A 7,819-nucleotide genomic window follows, 5' to 3' on the forward strand; every position below is an offset into this window, starting at 1 on the left:
TTTCTCTTGAAGTTACCTGCCCCCTATATATATGAAAGGAAATAAAGTCAAAATTGTTTAAAACTGTTCTTTATTATTTGTTGCTCAACACATTGAGAGAAATCCAAAGGTAGACGGGGGGAGGGGGTGGTTGGGTTAGGGGAGTGGAGGAGGAGGGAAGGACAAGTCCATAAACCAAATCAAAAGTTTGCATATGCCAGCTTTCTGCTGCTTGGGCGATCCTCTGGGGCTGAGTGTGTGGGTCCCCGTAGCCTCCCCGCTCGTGTTCTTGGGCATCTGGGTGAAGAGGCTATGGAACTTGGGGAGGAGGGAGAGCAGTTATACAGGGGCTGCAGCAGCAGTCTGTGGTCTTGCTAAAGCAGCAAAGAGTCCTGTGGCACCTTATAGACTAAGAGACGTTTTGGAGCATGAGCTTTTGTGGGTGACTACCCACTTCGTCAGATGCATGTGGTCTTGCTGCCTTTCCCGCATTAGATCCACCATACAGCGGAGCATGTCAGTTCGCTCCCCCATGAGCTTGACCATAGCGTCCTGCCTGCTCTCATCGCATGCATCCCTCTTCTCTTCGTGTTCCTGTAATGCTTTACGGGACTCTGCAATTGTTTGCCTCCATGCATTCAGCTGGGCCCTATAAGTGTAGGAGGACTGCATGAGCTCAGCTAACATGTCATCCCAAATTCGTTTTTTCCACCTTCTAATCTGGACTAGCCTCTGGGAAGGAGTAGATAGGGGCTGCGTTGGAACATTTGCACCTGTGGGAGGAGAAAAAGGGAGGGTAATATTTTAAAAGATACATTTCAGAGAACAAAGGAGACACTTTGGTGTGAGTAAGCCATCACACACGGCCGGGCAACAGAATTCAGCTTGCAGGCAGCTTAGAGGCACGCGGGGTTCTGCTTCTTCTACATTCATTTCAATGCTTTCAAACTGCCAGGCCCCCTTTCCCATAGCAAGCAATGCCTGGTGAGTTTGCCATATAAAAGGAGGGCCTGCGGGCTCTCTGGGATGATCGCTTCACACACACACACCCCGCACCCACCGTGTGGCTCCGATGAGGCTCTGAGCAGGGATGAGCCCTTTAAACTAAATGCAAACAGTCCAGCGCGGCTGGGTTTCCCTCCCGCCCCCCCACCGTGTGGTTCCGATCAGGCTCTCACTCACCAGAAGTACCTTCTCCAGGGTCATGATCCGGAAGCCCACCTTGGGAGTAGGGGGAGGCCATTGGCTCCAGCGTTAAGAACAGTTCCTGGCTAGGGGGGGAAATGGATTCCCCACTTGCCGCCTGTGCACTGTGTCCTCCTCCTCCTCCTCCTCTTCATCCTCCAATGACTCTTCCTCCTCGCTCCATGCAACTCCCCCTTTGTAGGTGTCCACGGACAGTGGTGGGGTAGTGGTGGTGTCACCCTCCATAATTGCATGCAGCTCACGGTAGAAGCAGAATGTATGGGGCTGTGATCCAGAGCACCCATTCACCTCCCTGACTTTTTGGTACACTTGCCTGAGCATCTTGATTTTTGTACAACACTGCTCTGTGTCCCTGGAATAGCCTCTTTCCGTCATGGTCCTGGAGACTTTAGCGTTTGTATTTGCGTTCCTTTTTTTGGAACGTAGTTCTGCCATAACAGACTCGTCTCCTCAACATGCAATGAGATCCAGTACCTCCCGTTCAGACCATGCTGGAGCTCATCTGCGAATTCGGGACTGCATGGTCACCTGTGATGGTGGACCGTGCTGATGGTGACCAAACAGGAAATGAAATTCAAAAGTTTCCGGTGCTTTTCCTGCCCACCTAGCTAGTGCATTGGAGTTCAGAGTGTTGTCCAGAGCGGTCACAAGGGAGCATTCTGGGATAGCTCCCGGAGGCCAATAACGTCGAATTGCATCCGCAATACCTTTAACCCAGGATTGTGATCTTGATTTAAGCGCTACTCCACTTGCTGAGGTGGAGTACAGAAATCGGATTAAAGAGCCCTTTAAATAAAAAAAAAACAGTTTGGTCGTGTGGACGGAATCTTTTTTTTTCGAATTAACTTGGCTAATTCTGAAATAACAGACTAGTGTAGACCAGGCCTTAGACTTCTGTAAAGCATTAGACTTCATAATGCATGACATCTTGATTAAAAAGCTAGAAAGATATAAAATAAACATGGCAGATATTAAATTGATTAAAAGCTGGCTAACTGATCTCAAAATATAACTGTAAATGGAGACTCATCAAATAAATGTGTTTCTAGTGAGGTCCCACAGGGATAGGTTCTTGATCCTATGCTATTTAACATTTTAATGATGATCTGGAAGAAAACATAAACTCATCATTGATGAAGATTGCAGATTACACAAAAATTGGGGGAGTGGTAAATAAGAAAGAGGACAGGTCACTGATACAGATCTGGATCACTTGATTAACTGGGTGCAGACAAACAATATGTATTTTAGTATCAGAGAGGTAGCCATGTTAGTCTGGATCTGTAAAAGCAGCAAAGAGTCCTGTGGCACCTTATAGACTAACAGACGTATTGGAGCATGAGCTTTCGTGGGTGAATACCCACTTCGTCAGATGCATGTGACGAAGTGGGTATTCACCCACAAAAGCTCATGCTCCAATACGTCTGTTAATATGTATTTTAATATAGCTAAATGTGAAGTCATACATCTAGGAACAAAGAATGCAGGCCACACTGACAGGATGGGATGCGGGGAATGGAATTATTCTGGGAAGTGGTGACTCTGAAAAAGATTTGGGAATCATGGGGGATAATCAGTTAAACATGAGCTCCCAGTGGAATGCTGTGGTCAAAAGGGTTAATGCAATCCTAGATGCGTAAATGGGGGAATCTTGAGTAGGAGTAGTGGAGAGGTTCTTTTACCTCTGTTTTTGGCACTGGTTGGAATGCTGTTGGAATACTGTGTCCAGTTCTGGTGTCCACAATTCAAAAAAGATGTTGACAAATTGGAGAGAGTTCAGAGAAGAGCCATGGGAAATGATTAAAGGATTGGAAAAGATGTCTTAAAACTAATGATAGACTCAAGGAGCGCAATCTGTTTATCTTAACAAACAGAAGCATATAAGGGGTGACTTGATCTCAATCTAGAAGTGCCTACTTGGGGAACAAATATTTGCTATTGGGCTATTTAATTTAGTAGACAAAGATATAGTAAGATCCAATGACTGGAAGTTGAAGCTAGATAAATTTGGACCAGAAGTAAAGTGCATATTTTTAACAGATTAACCACTGATACAATTTACCTAGGGTTGTGGTGGATTCTCTGTCACTCGCAATTTTTAAATCAGAATTGGATGGTCTTCTAAAAGATCTGCTTTAGTTCAAACAGGAGGTAATTCAGGGAATTTTTATGGCCCATATTATGCAGGGGGGCAGACTAGAATAGATGATCACACTGGTTACTTCTGGCCTTAGAATCTATAAATACATTCCAGGAGTCATAATCCACAAGACCTTGCTCTCAGCAGCAGACACCATCTCTAGATAGAGATCTACACACACTGCACTGTGCATGGTAGCAGCACTGCTCATACTGCTATAATTAAGCATTTTTTCACTAGCTTTTATCTAACTTCCCTAACCTTAAAGGATCATAGTAGTTCTCTACTGCTGCCTTCACATGCACTTGTATACACCAATGAGAAATGCTGAAAATAGGTTCTGTCTTTTAATAGTTTTAGTGGAACATGAGCCACAGTGCTACCTATGCCCATATGGGCCATAAGGAACAGGTGGCATATTTGGGGAGCTATAGTCCCTTTAGAGCCAAATGCCTCCCTTAAAAATATTGGACGTGTTTCTGCTCTCACTTGCATTGGATTTACACCATTGTCTTCAGTGGAGTCACTCCACATTCACTCTGGTGGGATCAGAATCAGGCTTCTTTGTTTAGTGGCACCTTCTCCTCTTGCCCCAAGGGAAAGGGTTCTGGTGCCAGTGTCAGGAATGAATTTAAGGTAAGTTTATGAAGTGTATGTATTTTAAAAGCATGGGCCAATCAGGCTCATGACTAGGAGTTCTACAACTCTTCAAGCAGATTGGAATGCTAAACTGTATAGTACTATTTGGCCACTGGATAGTGCTGTGTGTAAAATACTTATTTAAACTATCCTCAGCCACACCTAGCAGAGCACTAAAGAATCTTATGATGAACATATCTGATGCATATCTCCCTCAGAAGTAAGCTCTGTAGCCAGTCTGTATCTGATACAACAGCATGGCATTGTGTCAGAAGTAAACTAAGGGCTGGTCCACACTAGCTCTTTAAATCGAATTTAGCAGCGTTAAATCGAATTAAGCGTGCACCCGTCCACACCAGGAAGCCATTTAATTCGACATAGAGGGCTCCTTAGTTCGACTTCGGTACTCCACCTCGACAAGGGGAGTAGCACTAAATTCGACATGGCTATGTCGAATTAGGCTAGGTGTGGATGCTAATCGATCTTAGTAGCTCCGGGAGCTATCCCACAGTGCAACACTCTGTTGACGCTCTGGACGCCAGTCGGAGCTTGGATGCTCTGACCAGCCACACAGGAAATGCCCCGGGAAAATTTGAATTCCTTTTCCTGTCTGGACAGTTTGAATCCCATTTCCTGGTTGCTCATCGGGGCGAGCTCAGCAGCACCGGCAACGATGCAGAGCTCTCCAGCAGAGGAGTCCAGGCAATCTCAGACTAGAAAGAGGTCCCCAGCATGGACTGACCGGGAAGTCTCAGCTCTGATTGCTGTGTGGGGCGATGTGTCTGTGCTTTCGGAGCTGCGCTCCAGCAAACGAATGCTGGACCAGCAGGCGACTCAAACGCTGCTTGGACTAATAAGGGAGCAAACGGACACGCTCAGGCACCTTGTCGATGTTCTGCAGGACCGCAGGCAGGAAGACAGAGCCCCCCTGCACTGTATCTGCAACCGCCCACCCCCGCCTCAAACTCCAATCCCCCCCTCATCAAAAATAACAAGAAGGAGGGTCACCAGGGGCCGTGAAAACTGTCACTGCACCACAGGACAGTGTTAAATTACCCAAAAGCTATCAGTCACTACATTTTGAAAAGTCCTTCCCTTACTGTGTTGTTGATTATTAAAAGTAGTTTTCTGTTACTTACTTTTTCCGTCATGGTTTTTTACACAACGCTGTGTTAGATGTCTTGGGTGGGTCGTTGGGTGGTTGAGGGGGTAGTGTAATGCATAGGACAGTCACCTTTAGCAGGGTACAGAGACGGGGGCTGGATCAGCAGCATGTCACACACACAGTGCAGTCAGTAGGCAGTTAGCTGGTATGGGAGGTGGTTTGCAGGTTTTCTGTCGTTGGGGGTGGTACGTCCATTTGTAGCGGGGGAGGGGAGTTACAGATGTCATGCAACGGTCCCTGTAATGGACCGCAGAGCCACGCAGCAGAGGAATCTGTATCCGTCTGTAGGGATATTAAAGAAGGTTTATATTAGACATGGTTTATATAAAAAATGACTTATTGTTAATTGATGCCTCATAACTAAAGGTTTATGTTAAAAGTAAATTTGTGATTCTAACCTGCAAGCCACCAGCTGTGTCTGTGTGAAGCCTGCTCAAAGAAATACTTTGTATAAAACTTGTTAAACATTAATTAACTCTAAGTAAGCCAAAACAGTGAAATAGATGTGATTAAGATAGAGAATGTATGTGACTGAATGGTTAGGGAGTTACCAGTCTGAAGAATTCAGTGTTGGCTGAAGAAGGTGTCAAGTGGGATCAACCAGATGACCCACCACACCTCAAAGGAAGGAAAAACAAGCATCTGACAGAATGGAGCCAGCCATCTGCTGATTGATTTAGCAACAGCAGAATGAGGCAACTCCTATGAACTAACATAGGGAAAAATCCCTATAAAACTGGACTCTAAAGACTGAGGACTTTGAGTCTATGGTTCTGATACCAACCTCCAGGAGCATCAGGTGCATCTGACACAGACTCGGCTCCATCCTCATGACCAAGATACCTGGCCAGTAACTTGGCATGAGCAACATCTAGGCTGGTAACTATAACATCTATACAGAACCTGAATGAATGATTGTGTGAATGAATATGTGTGTGCGTGTGTGTGTGTGTGTGTGTCTGTGTCTGTGTGTGTATAAGGAATAAGTAGTAATGGAAACAAGTAGGAAAACATTGTCTTTTGTTTTGTTATGGTATTTACAATAAATGTGGCATCTTTGCCTTATCCCTCTTAATAAGATCCTGCTGGTTTTTATTATATTGGTACAACATTTTGGTGGAGAATAGCGAAAGGGGGATTATTGGTATTTTTGCCTCACTTATTGTAAACCATTCTGTGTGCACACAACCGGCTCTACAGAGCACGGTTCTATTCTTGGTTAACCAAAACTGCTGGCCCCCGTGTGGGTAGCAGGAAAATAAAGAGCTCATAAAATTATTGACAAAACCTGCTGGCCCCCGTGTGGGTAGTAGGAAAAGATTGTTAACAAAACCTGCTGGCCCCCGGGTGGGTAGTAGGAAAAGATTGTTAACAAAACCTGCTGGCCCCCGGGTGGGTAGTAGGAAAAGTAAAATTGTTAACAAAACCTGCTGGCCCCCGGGTGGGTAGTAGGAAAAGTAAAATTGTTAACAAAAACTGCTGGCCCCCGGGTGGGTAGTAGGAAAAGTAAAATTGTTAACAAAAACTGCTGGCCCCCGGGTGGGTAGTAGGAAAATTGTTAACTAAATCTGTTGGCCTCCGTGAAGGTAGCAGAAAAAGAAATATATATATATATATCAGGAGCAACAAGAGGGTCCCAGGGACCAGACAGTGCTGCTCGCTGAACAAAATTTAAAATGTTTAAGAAAAGGCAAGGGAAAACAGTCCCAGAGGAAGAAATGAAGTCAAAAGTAGCTTCTACCTCACCTTTTATTAAAGAGATAACGCCTTTTCAGAAAATTCTCCAAAGATATGGGCACAGTCCTTGGACTGAACAAGCCCTTGCAGATATCTGCACCATTTTGAACCTAGAGGATAGATTGGCCCAATATATCCTCATATGCAAACCCCTAAATGCAGTAAAAAGAGATGCTGCAGGGATCTGGCTGCTGTGGAAGGCTTGTAATGACAGCTACCTCCACCTAGCAGCCTGTAAAGAGGAGAAAATAGCTCTAAAAAAAAAAACTATCCCAATTGGAAAAAGGGGTAGAAAATTGGAAAGTAATGGCACATTGGGAAAAAGAGGCTTGGGACCCCCGAAAAACATGGGAAGAAAATATGTAAAACAACCATTGTAAGCTGCTCTTTTAGGAATTAGGGGCTATAGTGCTTAATATTTATCAGTTTGGTTTTTGTTGTTGTTGTGGTTGGTTGTTGTTCACAACTGTTGGGAAAATGTAAAAACAAAAAAAAACTGCATTAAGATTTACAAGCCTCTGCTGCAAAAGCAGAAAAATAAAAATGTATGTAGTACCCAAACCCAGTTAAGTGCCCTTAAGGTTGGGTACAGAGAGTTAAAACAGCACTCTCAAATCCTACAACAGCAGAAACATCAGAAGAAGGAACATTTGAGACCCCTCTGGAGAGTGGGAAGGGGAATATTTGGGTAGATTCCTCCTCCCAGGGCCAGAATGCCATGGCAAAGTGGCTGGGAATTCCTGCATCTGCCTCAGACCTCCAGGCCATGGCAAAGTGGCTGGAAATTTTAAAGTAAAAATTTTTTTTTTGCACCACTTAATTAGCATTTGTGCAGCCCCAAGTACCAAACACACTGTGGCAGAGACTAAGCAGGGTCTGCCATGTGGAAGCACTGTGCTAATTTATTTCTAAGTTTCTATTTTTCAGGCTCTAAAACCAAAACATCAGAAGAG

The sequence above is a fragment of the Mauremys mutica genome, chromosome 7 (assembly GCF_020497125.1).
Source record: "Mauremys mutica isolate MM-2020 ecotype Southern chromosome 7, ASM2049712v1, whole genome shotgun sequence".
Lineage (NCBI taxonomy): Eukaryota > Metazoa > Chordata > Testudines > Geoemydidae > Mauremys > Mauremys mutica.